The sequence below is a fragment of the Mytilus californianus genome, unplaced genomic scaffold, assembly GCF_021869535.1.
Source record: "Mytilus californianus isolate M0D057914Y unplaced genomic scaffold, xbMytCali1.0.p SCAF_8, whole genome shotgun sequence".
In the NCBI taxonomy this organism is placed as follows: Eukaryota; Metazoa; Mollusca; class Bivalvia; order Mytilida; family Mytilidae; genus Mytilus; species Mytilus californianus.
In genome coordinates, this window is record NW_026262734.1 from 14515599 (window position 1) to 14536032 (window position 20434).

Genomic DNA, 20434 nt, shown 5'->3' on the forward strand with positions numbered 1-20434 from the left:
ACCTGTCCTAAGTCAGGAATCTGATTACAATAGTTGTCGTCTGTTTATGTGGTTCATACGTGTTTCTCGTTTCTCGTTTTTATATAGATTAGACCGTTGGTTTTTCCGTTTGAATGGTTTTACACTAGTAATTGTTTTTGGGCCCCTTATAGCTTGTTGTTCGGTGTGAGCCAATGCTCCGTGTTGAAGGCCGTACCTTGACCTATAATGGTTTACTTTTATAAATTGTAACTTGGATGGAGAGTTGTCTCATTGGCACTCATACCACATCTTCCTATATCTATGTAAGAAATAACTTAAATTTAGAGAATTGTTTATAAGGTATAACAGCAAAACAAACAGTCATGGGAGTATAAGCTACATATAACAACTGAGGTCATGAAATATTACTAAGCCATATGTTCAACTATTTTTATTTTTATGTTTTTATTCTATCTTTTAATTTTTCTTGTCATTATCACAGTAATTATATTGACAAACACATATATTTTACCTGAGATATATCATTTAGAATATAGCAAAGTGCTCTCGACCAATGATATTGTAGGATTTGGTGTTTCTTAATTGTGAAGAATGAAAGTAAATCAAGATAATAATATTGATATAAAAATGAGGACATGCGATATGGCAACCAGCATTGACCAATGAGACAACTATTCATAAGATTGTATATCTATCTAGTGTTCTTTCAATTCCTTTAATATCGATATACACCATTGTTTGCGTATCGATCTGAGACATATAAGCCATACATATCAGGGCAAGAACAAATTAAAAATAAGTATAGAGTAGATATGTTTAACCCCGCCACATTCTATATGTACCTGTCACAAGTCAGGAGCCTGTAGTTCAGCGGTTGTCGTTGGATCAAGTCGGTTATTTTTGTTTTTCGTAAATTGTTTTGTTATGGATAAGGCCATTAGTTTTCTCAATTGAATTGCTTCATATTTTTCATGTCGGGGCCTTTTATAGCCGACTATACGGTACGGGTGTTTCTCATTGTTGAAGGCCGTACGGTTGCCTATACTTGCTTATATTCAATACGTTTGAAAGTTGATGGATAGTTGTCTCATTGGCAATCATACCACGCCTCCTTATTTTTATATAGACTCATAAAGTAGGTTAACTAGGAAGATGGCGTGAAATTTTGACAACTGGTTGAACATGAAGGCATGTCGAAGAGTGTAAAAACGTTTACATGCAACAGATCTAGACGACCTACGGACATTATAACAATTGTTGCATGCAGATTTATACATTTTCAAATACATTATACAAAGCCTAACAGGCGCCCTTTATGTGAAGTCTGACCTTTCAGACGAAGAACCTTTGTATCTTCTTGGGAATGAATCAGTTGTAAACAGCTAAGCCCCTATCGTTCCTCTACATGTGTATCAGTGTGAGTTTTTGTAGTATAGTTTTTTTTTTTTTTTTTTTTTAAGGATTGTATTTGTGTACCGGTGTTTTACAGGTAGTATACGTTTAGTTGATGGATCTAATTCAGATGAAGGAAGATTGGAAATTTATCACAATGGCACTTGGGGTACTGTGTGTGATGATCATTTCGACTGTGCTGCTGCTATGGTAGTTTGTCGACAACTTGGCTACAGGTTAAATAAATACAGTTACTTATTATAAGCATAATACACTTGCTTCAAATCAATAATTGTATGTTTAATAAAAATAGACCACCTATGCCAATATAACCTATATTGTTATACTATTCAGAAAAACAATTTTATTCATTAACACTAACCACTATGAACAATAATAGGTTTTTGCTTCACTTTGCCTTTTTTGCCAACGACTTCCATTCAGCCTTTACATTTTTCGATTAGGCTGTCTCTGTTACCAATGACAATTTAACACAACCTAGGAATTTCATTTTGTTGTAATGAATACACCGTGTAGAACGCCACATGCTATGTTTGACACGGGATGGCGGTTTTGAAGCGGAGAAAAGGCAATCAAGTAAAGAAAAAGTATCAAAATATATTTTTTGAGAACGGTTAGCACCAAATAATGTATTGCACGGAAGGAACAGAACCATAATCTATTTCCAACAAGCAGAAGCAGACGTTTCCAGTGCTCCGTTTTACACAGTTTTCCGTGTTGACGATTTTGAGACTTCATATGCAAGTTTCATCTAGGATAAAAAACTACTTTTGGCGATTTTTTCCCTTATGATTTATATAGAAATGAATACCTATCACAGATTTTAACCAAATGCCAGCTTCTTTGTCAAAATTTATTGGTTTGAAAGTGAATTTTTCATCGATATATAATGTGTCGCGCGGGGTTTCAAATTTATCGTCTCAAGGGGACGAGGCATTTATTAAAAAAAGGGATAGGTTTGCCTATGATTCGGTCTTTATTAGTTCGAGATTACTCTGACGTTCAACGGCTGTTTTGCCAGACAAGCTGGGGCCGTGGGACGTCAGAGCTCGTCCCATATCAAAAAGTGGATATTTGCCCGTCCAAAATGGATGCGCCGCTTTGTTACTTCTGGTGCCGACTGACGGCCTTGGATCCATATAAATCGGGCCTCAGTTTGTTCATTTTTTAAGTTTTTTATGTAAGTTCCACTTACCTGCCACCCTTTATTTTTTCTTATTTGGACAGTTTTCACAGTGACCCATCGATTCCTTGATGAGTCATTACAAACTTAATGTATTTCATTTGGCCCATATTTTACTTTTTAAAGTAATGTGCATTTTTAATGTTAGAAATAGGGAAAAATGCCTCAAAGTATTTTGTTTTGTTCCTGAACATGATTTGTTTTCCTTTTCAGTTACTACCATGGTCAGGAAGAAGTCACAGCTGTAGCTTGATACACCAATACATGGAGCAAAATCACAGAGCAGACCTCCGTATAAGATTGTCCGAAACCACCAACACCTAAACTTCATCAAATTCCTTCACCAATTTCCTCTACAAAGCACACGTGCACGCCTCAAAAAGGACTAACTCCGAAACGAATACGCTTACTCCCTCCACAGAAATACTCGCCGCCATCTAAAGTTACAAATAATAATAAATCTTCAAGAATACCCCAAGATGATGACACATCAATTTTAAAAGATTTAAAAATGTAGAAGTACATAACCTGGCTACTGATTTTCTTTCATTCATCCAAATGGCGACTGATGGTAAAACAGATTGTTTTTCCATTAGACAATATTTATATTTTTCATTTCCGAAGACAATCAGATCTATGTCTTAGAGGATAACATCTGAAATGTGGTATTGGGAAACTACAAAAAGGTTTTAGAAAACTTGTCACAGTCATTTTTTATAGTTTCGGAGTAAGTCCTTTTTGCGGCATGCATGTGTGCTTTATAGAGGAAACTGGTAAAGAAATTTAATGAAGTTTAGGGGTTGTGGTTTCGGGTTATCTTATATGAAGGTATGCTCTGTGTTTTTGCTCCATGTTTTGGTGCATTAAGCCACAACCGTGACTTCTTCCTGACCATGGCAGTAACTGAAAAGGAACACAAATCATGTTAAGGTACAAAAAAAAAAAATACTTGGAGGCTTTGTCTCTATTTCTTACATTAAACATTTACATTACTTAATAAAGTAAAATATGGGCCAAATGAAAAACCTTAAGTTTGTAATGACTCATCATAACAGAGTAGGTGTGTTTGGATTACAAACTATCAAATAAAGACCGAATCATAGGCAAATCTATCCTTTTTGATAAAAATATGACACCCCGAGCGACACATTACATTTCGTTGAAGAATTAACTTTACAACCAGTAAATTTGACAAAGAAGCTGGTATTTGGTTGACATCTGTGATAGGTATTCATTTCTATATAAATTATACGAAAAAAAATCGCCAAAAGTAGTTTTTTATCCTGAAACTTGCATATGGTTCAATATCCCTAATGCGACAAAAGTTGTGCGTAAACAAAAAATCTCTATGTAGTGATATTAGACATGTTTCTATTTTTAACAAGTGACTGAGCTTAACCATTTGTGTTGATTTTAAAAGTAGAGGACCATAGAATAAATGTGTAAAAACTGTGCAGTTATTAAATGTATGCAAAGTATTAAATTTTCGAAGAACTTATCGTGTGAAAAAAAGGATTTTTTACCACCAGGAGCCGCATCACGAAAGGATTTTCGGGGTGTGCTAATTTACGGAAAAATGAATCACACTTCGCACCCCGAAAATTTAACCAAATATGTGAAAATGTCTCAGCTTCAAAAAGAGCGATCATGCACATCTAAGTTTTCAATATGGACTGTGCTACAGAGGAAAACGTTACCATTACCGCCTCTGTAAAATCTATTACGCATATTGCCCCATATGAAGTCTCAAAATCGTCAACACGGAAAGCTGGGGAGAGGTGTTTGAGAAAACGGAGCACTGGAAACGTCTGCTTCTGCTTGCTGGAAATAGATTATGGTTCGGTTCCTTCCGTGCAATACAATATTTGGTGCTAAACATACTCAATAAAGAAATTTTGATACTTTTATTTACCTTGGTCGTTTTTTCTCCGCTTCAAAACCGCCACCCAATGTCAAACATAGCCAACACCCCGCATGTGGCGTTCTACACGGTGGAATACCATCTGTTGTAAAAATACATAGAGAATAATAATTTGCAAAATCCGTATCATATGTCGTATCATCCCGAGATACCAATATCAGCCCGATGGCCTTTAGGCCCGATGGATGATATTGGTCGAGGGTAATACGGCATGTGATACGGATTTTGCCATGTTTTATACGCTTTATCATATATTTAAACAGGAGAGTATATATGAACTGCTTTCTGATCCCTAGCACCTGGGATACCTTCAGATTTACTTTTGTCTTGTTTTAAAAGCTTTAAAAGAACTGATTAATTATTCATCTGAAGCACCTGGGTTACCTTACAATTTGCGTCCTGTTGTTCATAGAAATATTTTGTTTATTGTATTTTTTTATGTTTTGTGTGGTATTCCATTGAGTCTTTTTTAATAGTTGCATATCGTGTGCCAGAAAATATGAAATCTCGACGTCTGCGACGTCACATGCAAAACAATGACGTCATTCAATAAATGACGTCACGCCATAATGACCGTTTCATTTAGGACCCATTGAGGAAAAAATTTTCTACAGAAGCTTGCATAAATTAAAACATTGACTTCGTGTAAATTTAGTCGGAATCACTACTGTCATAAATGAGAAATTTTAGTAGGGGTGTAATAAAGGGAAGGGGTGTGATAAAGTGGTGTGATTAAGGGTAGGGGTGTGATAAAGGGGTGAGATATAAAAGGGTGCGCATCAAAGTTGGGCGATACGGATTAATCAGCAGGCTATTTATCAAATATTCAAAACTACTGTATTAACTACTAAATATATGATAAAGATTAATATCGACCCATATATTTAATTTAAGACATCAAATATCAGCCCTACACACTATCCGGTTCCTGATATGGGTCGACGGATGATTTGTCAGGGCAAATATGGAAACGACTGTGTATATTCACCATAAATTCCTATATAAGGATCCAGGCAATTTATGAAATTTATATCAAAGGGTTATATCTACAATATCTTGAGGGAGCTATGTATAACCGAGCGGAATGTGACATTGCATTTGCAAGTTGTTTAACAAAACGTTCCCAATTACCTTTTCATACTCGGAGTCGGCCAGCTGCAAATTCAAGTGTTTAAAGAAATTTGTCCAAAAACAACAATTCTCCAGTTTCAACACATATGCTGATTTGCCAAACCTCTCGCTTATATGGCAATGTTAAAAAATATCGCTAAAATGCCTTCGAATTATGTGAGAGACAAAATTTCTGTCAGAGCATGACTGCAAATAGAGAATGTTTCAAAAGCATTCTTCTCTTTATTCTTTTTATAGAATGTATTAATGAGCCGATGTGAATATGGGTTTTTAAATTTAAAAACACCAATTTTGTATACAGAAGTATTATCTGTTTGGTCTTTTTTTTGTAAGCAACTCGACGGATGCCACATGTGGAGCATGACCTGCATACCGTTTTGAAGCACCTGAGATCCCCATGGGTTTTGGTGGAGTTCGTACTGCTAAGCCTTTAGTGTTCTATTTTGTGTTTTGTGTAATAGTGTTTGTCTGTTGGTCTTTTTTTCTTTTTTTGACATGGCGTTGACAGTTATTTTCGACTTATGAGTTTGAATGTCCATTTGATATATTTCGTCTCTCCTTTGAAAACGTATCAAGGGAACTTTTAACCCGTTAAAAGCATTTCATGAGAATAAAAAATTTATTTGGTTCAACCCTTTTATCAAAGTTGACAGATCTTGGTACATGGAAGGCATAAGGTTCATCAATGTTATTTTAGATGACAATGGTGAATTTTTGTCTCATGACGCAATCAATCTAAAATATAAACTTAATGTTAATTTTGTAGACATTGTAGACGTGACTGGAATGAGTTGTTAATACAGCAACACATGTTAAAGCAGCAACTCATTTGGTTTTGTTTTTAAGCATGAGAATACAAAAAATGCCGTAAATTGTTTGCTAAAGATTTTTATTCACCTTTTATTAATTAAGGACATGTTTCTTCTCTTTCACAATAATGGTGGGAAAAGGCTTTAAAAATTAAAATAAAAAAAAAATACCGAACTGTAAGGAAAATTTAAAACGGAAAGTCTCTTATCAAATGGCAAAATCAAAAGCTCAAACACATCAAATGAATGGAAAACAAATGTCATTTTCCTGACTTGGTACAGATATTTCCTTATGTAAATCAATGTTCTATAAACATGGTAAATATACATTCATTAAAAATGTTCAATCATATTAAACGGAATGTCAAAAAAATATAATAATAAAAAAAAACTCTAAGGCAAATTCAAAAAGGGAAAAAAAATTGGCAAAATCAAGCGCTATCAATCAACAGAAAAAGTGAAAAACAACTGCCATATTCCGTTCTAGGTACTGGCAAGAAAAAGGTGTATTAGACCTGGTGTCATAGCTAGCTAAAACTCTCACTTGTATGACAGTTGCATAGAACTCCATTATATTGACAACAAAAGCAAAGGAACAGCGCTTTTATTACTGTTCATCATCTTAAAGTCACAATGAAGTCTTCAACAAGGAGCAACAATAAAGAATAAAAACTCTCACCTCACTGCGAGTTTAAAAACGGCCTCTAGCACCGTTTTGAGCGGAATTCTTCTTAAATGATTGGATAGACTTTGTAAGATGTATTACCACCAAATCGGGCTCGGTTAAAAACGAATATTATGTCTGTTTGTTTTTCTCACACATTGTTGTCAATATAATGGAATGTTATGCCACTAACACACAATTACGAGGTTTAGCTAGGTATAAAACCAGGTTTAATCCACCATTTTCTACATAAGGAAATCCATGTACCAAGTCAGGAATATGAGAGCTGTTTTCCATTTGTTTGGTGTGTTTGATCTTTTGATTTTGCCATTTGATCAGAGACTTTCCATTATGAATTTTCTTTGGAGTTTGCAATTTTTCTTTTTTTTTTTTACTTTTGTCTAATTATGCATGTTATGAGATTCTTCGTTTAAGGTAGCACTACAGTCAGAATTTTCTGACTCCAACCAACAGTCTTTAAAGATTAATTTCTCCAAAACTACTCAATGGATTTTAAAAATCTTTAACTCATTTTAAAGCTGAAATATAACTTTTTCTTAATCTATAGATAAATTTATTTTTGGTATGATTAATCTCAAAATATAGCTCATTAATTGCCAAAAAAGTGGTCTTCCAACTTGGATGAAAATGGCACATTCAGGTCAAATGGTAGTAAAAATTTGTTTTCATCCCTTTAATCAACCATTCACAATCTACAAAACCGTGTCTCAGATTTTTGATATATGCTTCCAGTAATAAGATATATAATTTTTACTGCTGGATGCCAAACCTCATTTCACCTTTCATCTTTGGAGACCTATAAATTCATTTAGAAACAAATTATCCAAAAACTGGGACACGGTATTGTAGAAAATACTCCCTTCAATCACATATATCAAAGTCAAGCCAAAGGGGGTACCCATAAAGTTTCTATTTTCATTTTTTCCTTACAATTCTCATGAAAAATTGTTCTGAGAAATGACCTTAAAACTGAATTTCCTCTTAAGAACCCCTATAAATGCCACATAAATACAAAAATTCCACTGGGAACACCCCAGGAGTGTTCTGACACCATTACTTTATCAATAGAACCACACACATTGTGTCTTTGATGCTCTAATGCTGTACACTTTGCATTTTGTGTGCACTGTATACATTGTAACACTAACTTGGCATTTGGCGGGAGTTTGACGTCACAGATTTGACCAACATCTGTGATGTAGTAATTAAATAAAGACAAAGCTCCGCCTCTGTCCAGACAGTCTAAGATAAGAGAATAACAGGATTGGCCAGCTGCATCATAATTGATATTTAACATCATTATTCTCACTATAAAGAATAATTTTCATTTGAATTTTAAAAAGAAATATAATATGACCATGATGACGGAAATTAGCTAAAATATTAAAATTAAAATACATGTCCATAAAAAGATCAAGACCATCCCCTTCTTGAAGATAGACTGTCCAACATGATTTATGAGTTTCATGGAATTAAAAAATTTCACATAAACTTAAAATTAATTAAAATGCCTAAAATTATTTTTAAATGTAGAAGACCAAAGACGAGAAATTTATACAGGCAGTCAGAGGCTTTCAAAGATACTTTCACACTCTTTTCCATAGTTTTTTTTCATTTTGGTAGATTTTTTCCCTTTGATTTTTTTCCTATTCATATCTTTTTCCTTTTCTCTGTTCTAAACTTCCATGTTTTATAAATTAGTTTTGTTGCAATGCAATGAGATATTTATCTTGTGGTCAGGTATTAACAGCTGGACACTGGTATCAACAGATGATTGACATATTAGCCCTCCCAAATGCCTATATATTTAGATTAATTACATGTGCTTTTATTTACATACGTTCATTATCAATTTACTCCCTGTTGTGATATGATAATGACTTTGGGATTTTTACAAACTGTGCAGAATAATACTTACTTCAAAATTATGTGATAAAAAAAATACCTTCAAAAAATCATTGTTAGACTGTAGTGCTACCTTAATGGTGATTATTAATACAAAATTTACCAAACAAGAAATGATTGTTATTTAAAAACTGAAAACTATCTATGTTTTTATCTTAATAATAATGAGCCCTCTGATCATTTGTTAACTGTTAATTATCATTTCTTTGAGATATCTAAAGTATAAATCATTCTTTTGTCAAGTAATTGTTGAGGAAATTCCAAACAAGATACACATAAAACAGTTGAATCCGAATTACAATGAACAGCAAATTGTAGGGTTGATGTTTATTATTATTTGTTTCACCCTAAGGGTTGTCTGGGATATATCATAAGAATTCTACCATTCCAACAGTAAAACCTTTTCTGAAGAGAGGCGTACGTTTGGCAATGCCAGCTATATAAATTCGCACCAACGTCCGGTCGGAATGCCTCGTGTAGAGAGAGAGAGTGCAGTGCTATCTGTGATAATTCACCACCACAACAACTCCCTTAGGGGTCAGTATATGGTCGGTTGAAAGGAAATCTGTCTGTTCCTCCCAACATATACTCTTTTCAAGTGGCAATCCGAACGTGTTCTCGCTTTTCATCTCGGTCTGATTGTCTTGTCACTTATTGTATTAATTGGTAATGTGTTTTCGTAATACGAATATGCATTAGATAATTGCCGCAAACAATTCACAATAAAACGATCAATCGGTAACAAATAGAAGGAATATGTCAATTAGAGAATGGGGCAATAAAAATTCACAACAATTTAGAAATTCAAAAGAAGAAATACGGTGACAAGACAATAGCAGATCAGAAAACTCTAACAACAAAAAACTACGGAAACCATGGAAAAACGATAGTGAACTCAAATTTCCAAAATTGTTAGCAGTTGAAATTTGTCATACTTTTAAATGTATTACACTTGCCTGTATTAATAAGTAAATTATAGATAAACAAAATAAATGCAGTGAAATGTAGAAATCCTCTTTACACAGACGATGTATGCCATTCACATTAAATACGCACACACAATGTACATTTCCGTTTTATGCAAAATCATTAAATGTTTGATTATCAGACACATATTATATTTGTTCTATAAATTATTTCAACTTAGTAGACAAATTATCATATTTTGTATTATTAAACAGGATAGGGTTTTCCTTGGGAAATTTTGTAAAAGATGGTAATGGTACAATTTGGTTGGACAACGTACATTGTAGTGGGACGGAGAGCAGCATATCAATATGCCCACATAATTATTGGAAGGTTCATGACTGCGGTCATCATGAAGATGTAGGAGTGTATTGCTTTAGCTCATATGATAACAGTTATGGTAAGTGAAAATAACCTTAGCCCTTTTTTTTTAAATTTGTGTGATTTTACAACAAATATTACTTAATAATTATTCGGAAATAGTAGTAAATGTACAAATATTTAAAAAATGTAAATATTGTTATGTGATTGTAATTATTATAAATATTTATTTTGGTCCAATTTGTTTTGTGTGGCCTTATAAGATGTTTACATAATTAGGTTGTAACCTATTTATAGTTGTTTACAAAATAATGTTTAGAAATCAAAGTTAGAACTTTCTATTTGACTTGCATAGTAATTCCAGAACTATCATAATCTATGTTGCATAATTTAAACTTCTACAATGTTCTAGAAGGTTCCCTTCTTAAGTGTTCTAGACGTTTCCATGACAACTATACATACAGACACAGAAATTAGACTTATCAGAAATATGCAAGTATTCTCAAAGAATCACTGGAGTTGTTTATTGATAAATTCTACAACATCATACTAATTTTTGAACTTATTGGACATAATATTCCGTTTGGATTCCGCAACAGTTAAGAGAAGAATTCCGGATAAAGAAAAGACTAGGATCAGCTATTTCAACAAGATGACATTTCAATTTGTATAATATTTATTATTAATTTGTATAATAAATCTTGTTGAATTTATTATTGATTTTTGTCTTTTGTTGGCTACAATTGAAGGTAATTTATGGCCGTAACAGAAAATTGGGGGCTCGTCCGAAGGACGTAAATATAAGATTAAAAATTTCAGAGTATTTTATTGAACTAGAATTAGCCATCAAAATTTAACAAGATTGCATTTGATGCAAGAAAATTTTTAAAAACTCCAGACCCGGAGGGGTTGGATAAATTAAAGACAGAGGAATACGGGTTGTTTGCTAAACATCTATAAATAGATTTTAGAGTATCTATGAGAAAACAAATTATAAAAAAAAATGGAAAAAGACAAATAAGTTGACGCAAAAATTTTTGTTGAAGAGGCTCTTGAACTTAAGGCAGAAAATGTTGATGCTATCAAATTAATACAGCTTCAATAAAACATGAATTTAAATTAAAACAATTAGAAAAGGAAGATGAATTTAGAATAAAACAATTGGGAAACGAAGTTGAATTATAACAATTGTAAAAAGACGAAAGATAGGTTAGAGATGGAGAAAAGAAAATATAAAGAAGATGAATTTAAATTAAAACAGGCAGAACTTGAAATGAGGAAAATGTTAGAGATGGAGAAAGTAAAAAAAGAAATTGTCAAAGTAAAAAGCAACACTAAAACTGAGTCAAAATCAGAACATTTTGAGGCAGCAAAAAACATTACGTTTGGTTCCCAGATTTTTTGAAAAAAAACACAGTTGAACAATATTTTCCACAGTTTGAGAAAATTGCTCAAAATTTGAAATGACAAAAGCCTTATTGGACTAATATGCTGCAAAGTGTTTTTGAGGGCAAGGCCGCTGAAATTTACTCAGATCTTTCTTCAGAAAAAAACAGGAAGTTTTGACAGCTTGTGAGCTAGTGCGAGAAGCATAAAGACAGAAATTTAGGTCTTATAAAAAGTTTGAATTACAAACCTATGTTGAATTTGCTAGGGAAAAAGAAGATCTATTTGATAAATGGCCTACGTCAAAGAAAATAAATAACAATTTTGATAAAATAAGAAAATTAATGTTTTAAGAAAAGTTCAAGCAGTGTGTTCAAATAGACTTAAAAACACTTTTAGATGACAAAACTGTTGAGACATTGCAAGCTGCAGCTGTTATTTCCGATAATAATACCCTTTCACATAAAAGAGGTTTCAAAGGTAACAATTTTAGTACTTCGAGTGGAAAAAAACAAAAATCAAAGTACTGATAATAAGCCTGTTACACAGAATAAGACTCAGTGTAGTTATACCATGTCTAGTCAAAAAATTTGATCCTTTCGAGAGGAAGTCACTGACTTGTGCATATTGTAAGAACAATTGTCATCTGATTGCTAATTGATTTAGACTCCGTAAAAAGAATGAAAAAGATGTTGAACAAAAGTCAAGTGCTTGTACGACAACCCTTGGTAGCAATAAGTTAGAATGTCCTGCGAGTCCAGTTTTTGTGATTACATAGAGGATTATAAACCTTTATGTCTGATGGGTTTGTTTCTACTGTTGACAATACTACTCCTCAGCCCATTAAGATTTTACGGGACACTGGAGCTTCTCACACTTTGTTGTTAGAGGGTGTGTTGCCTTTGTCCGAGGAGACTACTGTTGGTGCCTCCGTTTTGTTACAGGGTGTGGAGTTAAGTTGTATTAATATTTCATTCCATCGTATTTATTTGAGGTCAGATTTAACTCCTGGACCAGTTGTTGTGGGTGTTCGTCATAACCTCCCTGTTGAGGGTGTTTCATTATTGCTAGGGAATGATTTAGCTAGGAACAAAGTGGTTGCTGAAACAATTGTTACCAGGGAATCGATGGAGGATGTTGAATCTCCTAAAGATGAAGCTGAACTGTATCCAGCTTGAGTTGTTACTAGGGCGATGACAAGAAAACAACAAAATGAAGATTTACTAGATAACCAGGATGATTATATGGACCTTTCTGACACTTTCCTTGCCGACATTGAGGTTTTTGTAGCTCAGAAGTTTAGGAAGCAGACAAAGTGGGCGAATGTTACTACCTTCAAGACGGCATTTTAATGAGGAAATGGAAACCCCATGAAATCTATCCCAGAGGAGGAATGGAGAGTGGTATACCAAGTGGTGGTGCCTAAAGTCTATAGGCAAGACTTTATTGGTCTTGACCATGACAACCCCTTGGCCGGACATTTAGGTATAAGGAAGACTTGTCTTAAGATCTTTCAGCATTTATACTGGCCCAGACTTAAGGATGATGTCACACAATACTGCAAATCATGCCACACAATACTGCAAATCATGCCATATATGCAATATTGTTGGTAAGCCAAACCAGAAAATACCGCCAGCACCACTTCTGCCAATTCCAGCCTTTGAAGAACCTTTCAGCCGAGTATTAATTGATTGCGTCGGACCTTTACAAAAGACCAAGACTAGAAATTGCGTATTTATTGACGATCATGTGTACATCCACTCGCTTTCTTGAGGCTATTACTTTAAGGAATATTAAGATACCAGCTATTGTCAAAGCTCTCATCAAATTGTTTACGTTAGTAGGACTTCCTAAGACTATACAGTCCGATCAGGGTTTAAATTTCATGTCAGGTTTATTTCAGCGGGTCGTTTACCAGTTAGGGATTGCTCAGTATATAAGTCAAGTGCTTATCATCCAAAATCTCAAGGTGCCTTAGAGCGTTTTCATCAAACATTGAAGAACATGATTAGAATTTTTTGTCTTCAATTTGACAGGGACTGAGATGATGGTGTTCACCTTCTACTTTTTGAGGTCCGATATGCTGTTCAAGAATCCCTTGGCTTTAGCCTCTTTGAGTTGGTATTTGGGCATACTGTAAGGGGACCTTTGAAATTGGAAAAGGAAAAATGATTTCCTGAACACACTGACTTGAATCTTCTAGACTATGTATCTAGATTCAAAGAAAAGTTGTAAACTGCTTGTCAAATTGCTCAGAAAAAATAAAAAAAAATGTTCAGAATAAGATGAAAATATAGTATGACAATGATTTTTTAAGCCAGTTGATAAAGTACTTGTTTTGCCAGTCCCTGGCCATCTTTCACAGGGGCACTACTATGTTTCTTATGCCATTGAGACTAAAATCAATGATTTGAATTATATTGTAAAAATTCCAGGTCGGCGAAAACAAATTAAAGTGTGTCACATTAATATGTTAAAACCATATTTTGAACCTGCTAATGAAGGTGAAAGCAAACCAGTTGCCACTTGGCCCATGGTTAAATAAGAGAACGATCATAGCATACCAGATATAATTGAACCACCTTTTGATTCTTAGACTATGAAACAAACAGTTAGATAAATCAAAATTCAGAAATTTTGTCAAATTTAGACTCAAAACTTGCACCTCTGACTTTTGATCGCAGAGAAAAATTGAGAACTTTGGCATTTTCTTTTACAAATCTTTTTCCAGATGTGTCAAACAAAACCACTGCCGTATGTCATGATGTCGATGTAGGTGATGCTTCTCCAACTAAGCAACACCCTTATCGGCTCAATCCACTAAAACTTGAACTTGTGAGACAAGAAATTAAATATATGCTTGAAAATGATATTATTGAGCCGAGTAACAGTGATTGGAGCTCTCCTTATCTCCTTGTGCCCAAACCAAATAAACCTTTCGTTTCATAACTGATTTCAGAAAAGTTAATTCTGTTTCAAAATCTGATTCCTATCCGATTCCAAGGATAGACGACTGCATTGATAATATTGGGCAAGCAAAATTTGTGAACAAATTTGATTTATTGAAAGGTTACTGGCAGGTGCCCTTGACACTGAGAGCTCGTGAAAAATCAGCTTTTGTCAAATCAGACGGTTTATTTCAATATACTGTAATGGCGTATGGTATGAAAAGTGCTCCAGCTACATTTCAAAGAATGATTAATAATAATATAAAAGATTTAGACTGTACATGTTGTTATGCTTATATTGATGATTTTATTTTATGTAGTGATAGCTGGGAAGAGCATTTAACACATATATATGATACTTATGGTAGATGATCATAATCAAATTTGACTGTTAATCTTGGTCTAGGTGAATTTTTGTCAGGCTACTGTTGATTTTTTTGGGCATACAAAAGGTCAAGTGTGGCTAAAGTGGATACAATTACTAAATTTCCTCCTCCTACAAATAAGAAACAACGTCTGAGATATTTAGGCAAGACTGGATTTTACAGAAAAATTCTGTTAAAATTTGATAATGTTGGTCAACCATTGACTCATCTTTTACGGAAAGATTCTAAATTCATCTGAAGTGATAATTGTCAAAACGCTTTTGAAAATAGCAAATCACTTTTTATGAACACTCTTGTTTTGATCACTCCAGACCTTGAAAAACAATTCAAACTTGCCGTTGACGTAAATGATGTAGGAGTTGGAGTTGTTTTATATCAAGAGACAGATGATAATGTTGAGAAACTCATTTCATATTTTTTCAAGAAATTAGAAGATTATCAGAAAAATTATTCAACTATTGAAAAAGAGTGTTTGACACTTTTTTCTGCACTTCAACATTTTGATGTACATTTAAATCCCACTATGCATCCTATTCTTGTTTATACTGATCATAATCTTCTCACCTTCATACAAAAAATGAGAAACAAGAACCAGAGGTTGACTAAATGGAGTTTATTGTTTATTGTTACAGGACTATTATGTTATTATAAAACACATTAAGGGTAAAGATAATGTATTAGCAGATCTTATTGATTACACTGTATATATATATGTATCATATTTTTGTATCATATTTTTGTATATATTGTAATGAAAAGTTCTCGTTACACTCAAACTTTTATTAAGGGAGGGGGGGGGGGGGGGGGTGTTATGAGATTGTAATTATTATGATAATTTATTTCGGCTTAATTTGTTTTGTGTTGCCTTATAAGATGCTTACATAAATGGGTTGTGACCTATTTATAATCGTTTGCAAAATAATTTTTAGCAATCACTGGAACAATCATGTATACTGCTGGAATGATTACTTTCTATTTGACTTGCATAATAATTCCAAAATTATCATAATTTACGATGCGTAATTCAAACTTCTACAGTGTTTTAGAAGTTTTCCTTCTACAGTGTTCTAGACATTAGACTTTTCAGAAATATACAAGTATTCTCAAAGGATCTCTGTAGTTGTGTATTGATAAATTCTACAGCATCATACTAGTTTGTGAACTTATTGGACATAATATTCCGTTTGGATTCCGCAACAGTTGGGAGAACAATTCCGGATACGGAAAAGAATATGATCGGGTATTCAGATATTTTAACAGTTAAGTTGACATTTCAATTTGTATAATATTTCTGGTAAAATGGTAAAATAAATCTTGATGAATTTATTATTGATTTTTTTGTCCTCTGTTGTTTACAATTAAAGGTAGTTGTTGGCCGTAATAATATTACTATTTCTTACTCAGTAATAGTCAATTTTGTATCAACATAATTTGTATTCGTCTCGGGGGACATTTGGATACAACTTAACCTTTGGACGTATATCTTTATTAATGCTGAAAACTGAAATTTTATCGCTGTTTTGTTAAGTCGACTGCGTTTAGAAATATTATTTGTACAAAACATTGTGTTAAATGAAACCTTGCAAATTGTAATTGTCACAAGTGGGTGAGAAAGTGTTAATCCTTTAGGAAAACACGGGTTGTTTGAATTTTCATTTGTTTTTGTCACGGTCTTGGGTTTCTCTTTTCGAATTGTGCTTTTTGTTATTCTGATCCCCTGGTACATGTATATTCCTCCTTTTTAAATATGGATTTCAATTGCTTTTAAACCTTTTTTTCTGTTTGATATGCACCTTACTTATTTTTGATAACAAATGAGATATCCATTACAAGAAAAAGCTTTAGCACCTTTTTATAATGATACTATGTTTAAAGCTAACAAATCGATGGATTATCCCTCACATCTTTTTGCTTGCATATAAAGGCAACAGTAGTATACCGGTGTTCAATAGTCATAAATCGATTAAGCGAAAACAAATCCGCGTTACAAACTAAAACCGAGGGAAACACATCAACTATAAGTGGAAAACAATGGAACAACAGAAACACTGAACTGCAACAAACACAAACGCCAGCATACATAGAAACACACTTAATAACAAATGAGATACCATGCACCTTGCGTATGTGTGTGTTATTATCTTCTTGGTATAGGTTATATTTATACTGTTGTCCTTAATCACTTTGTCTTGTTTTATGTTGAATTAATGCCATTTCCTTTTTGTTGTGTACAGGGCCTTGTTGGTCACATAAATACTTGTGGTTTTTAAGTTAAGACCTGGATATGTAAAGTCTAGAGCTGTTCATCCAGCGCTTGACTAAACATTTACAGCTCTAGACTTAACATCTCAAGCGGTTGACTTAAAAGGACAACTCTTGTTCTGTATGAGACCATAAGGGCTCTGCAGTTTTGTGTTGCTTGGTGGCTTGTTACATTTGATGTAACCAACGTACCTTTTGTGATTTGTAATGGTATCAAAATTATTAAATTTCATTGACATTCTTTATTATTACAAATATATGTTTCAGAATCGCATTTCTACAGGAAATATTGCGATGGAACATCATTGGATAAGAAACTATGTGACAGCGCTTGTTGTACTGGTAAGTTTTACTTCAACCAGAGCTGTGATTTATTCTTTTCGTTAAGACAATGTAACTTCTAAGAATTTTAAATAATCACGTGGAAATCAAGATTATTATTGCAGTGAGTTATAACATTTGAACTATTTTTATTTCAATCTGATTTTTATTATAAGTACATACGTATCAAGTATATATTTACGAGGCGCTCACAATACAAACGGTTTTACAGTTAACTAAAAGCCTTTAAATGTATTTCCATAATTCAAAACAAACACACCTAAGACACACAGATAATATAATGTCACTGATCTACTGAACTTAATTATGTTATACGTGTAATTCTAATGAATCTGTAATATATAATGTATCAATATAATATTGGTATGCTTATGCTTATGCTTAATGTAATAGTTTTGTTCAAAACTTTTATTAAGATATATATATATTATTTTGTACTAAATAAAATTAGTTGGCTAATACTTATTTCAAAATGATAATGATTTTGTATTACTTTGTTTACATGTCAATAATTATGTGAGTATTTGTGATAAAATTATTTTCTGTGCTCACCATTAGTCTACATACTCAAATCTTAGTATTTGTTAATGTTTGTGCCAAACATATTTCATATGTTTACCTTACTAACAGAATACACTTGACTTGCATCATTTGGTTCCATATTCCATATCAAAACATTACAAATTGTAAATGCATTTTCTTTTTATCTTGTTTTACATCGAATGGACTGCTATTGGGCGAGATAAATGTTACACTTTGTTGAATAAAATGGAACCGCCTCTCATTTCGTTTGGAATACCAGAAACGCTGAGTGAGTGTCCTATATATTTTGTCTTTATTTTACAATTACTGAATAACAATGTAAAAACGTAGACATGGAGATATCGTGCAGTCACATAAAACAAAATACGCGATTATTGACTAACCATGAAATTGTTGAATCCTTATCAACACACTTGTATGTAATGCAAAAAGATAACTCATTGTAATATGCCTTTCTGCAAAAGCCATTAAAAATTGAGTTCAGCAAAACCAGCACAAATTGACAGCGGTGTATTGGACTCATATATGCGAAACAACTTCAATGGTCCTAAAACAAAATGTTCGTTTCGAGTGTCCGAATGGTGAATTTGATTTCTTGATGAGATTTTAAAACTGATATTTACTGCTTATCAACTAGACATGCGGCATTTGAGTAAAAATGAGGACTGGTCGGCTCGGAATAATAATAATGCATTCCATCGGACCGTAAACAAGCATGCTGAAAGTAGGATTAACGTGGCAGTCTAATGCAAATCAGGGTTGGGGTGATATTCATATATCAATTATATGCAACTTGAACATAATTATGTATGTTTTTGTGACACTGGTGAACATTTTTCTCAAATATAATATCAGGCCGAAATGGTGACGTTTAGTCCGATATTCCGAGTAGGACCAGTGCTACGGTCAATTTACGTTGAAGAATGTTTTTCCAGATATACTATTAATTAATTGATTGTTGCTGGCTTACAGGTCAGTAGTACATAATGCAAGCATATTTAAGACGAGCAAAAAATTCAGAACACAATACAATAGGACGGTTCTGTAATGTGCAGACAAACGGAAGCCCCACTTTAACAAGCTAGGGCTTCACTGCTGGGCAATCGAAGACCACCATATTTCTTTAACCTATATTAAAGAAATGTTACAACAATTTTCAGAGGTGCACAATTGTGTCCTGTTTAAATGAAATAAATCTTCCTCTATCCAACAGAATCTTATTTCCCAGTGGCATTTTGAATATCAAGCCATTCCATTTCGGTTGCCTTACCTAGCAGAACATGTAATATTTGTACATTGCTCATTTTGAAAAACCTCGAAATATTTGCCACTAGACGTTTAGCAAGTAACAATTAAACAATCAATAGAGGGTGAAATACCCCAATTTTCGACATTTTTACCTATTATACAACTGAGAATGGAAATGGGGAATGTGTCAAGGAGACAACAACCCGACCAAAGAGCAGAAAACATTTTATTATGTCTGTTTGTTTTGTTCACACATTGTTGTCAATACAATGGAATTCTATGCGACTTTCATACAAGTGAGAGGTTTAGCTAGCCATAAAACCAGGTTTAATCCACCATTTTCTACATAAGAAAATGTCTGTACCAAGTCTTTAATATGACAGTTGTTTCCCATTCGTTTGATTTGTTTGAGCTTTTGATTTTGGCATTGATATCAGACTTTCTGTTTTGAATTTTCCTTGGAATTTGGTATTTTTGTTATTTAATTTTTGCATTGTCCGCGAAAGCTAATGCAGTTATTCAACGAGTGTTAACATATACACAGTGCTCGTGAACTTACTTCTCAATTCAATTGCAAGGACTTTGAATAAAGGCAAAAGATACCTGGAGACATTGACAACTCAAAAGTCGACATCGCCATTGAAAAATAAAAACCGAAAGACAACGGAAAGATAATCAAGTAAACAAAAGCAGAAAATGGAAAACCAAAATTTGAGCAATATGAACCACAAAAAAATCAACCACAATATTATCAAAAAAGATCATTAGTTGTCATAATTTTGCCATGTTTAAGAGAAAATGCATATCAGTTTAGTACCGAGGCATATTATAGGAAAGTCTGGATGAAGGATCCTTCATTTTTCATTTTTTGATTTGTTGACCATTTTTTCATTGCTTTATCTATTTTGCCTATTATTGTCTTTTCGTTATTTTTTTTACCTGTATTTTCTCTATTCTTTATATTTTTGGCCTTTTATTCTGCCCTTTTTGCCGTTTTTTG

General features: G+C 33.3%; 1 long non-coding RNA gene across 3 annotated transcripts in view; it reads left to right on the top strand.

Moving 5' to 3' along the window:
- Positions 1 to 20434, top strand: part of LOC127712651 (uncharacterized) — a 30869-nt gene that overhangs the window by 5444 nt on the left and 4991 nt on the right. For all 3 annotated transcript variants that reach the window (XR_007987225.1, XR_007987226.1, XR_007987227.1), the window contains 3 exons: positions 1472 to 1610; positions 10211 to 10395; positions 17569 to 18454. This is a non-coding gene — a long non-coding RNA (uncharacterized LOC127712651). The remainder of the gene's footprint in view (positions 1 to 1471; positions 1611 to 10210; positions 10396 to 17568; positions 18455 to 20434) is intronic.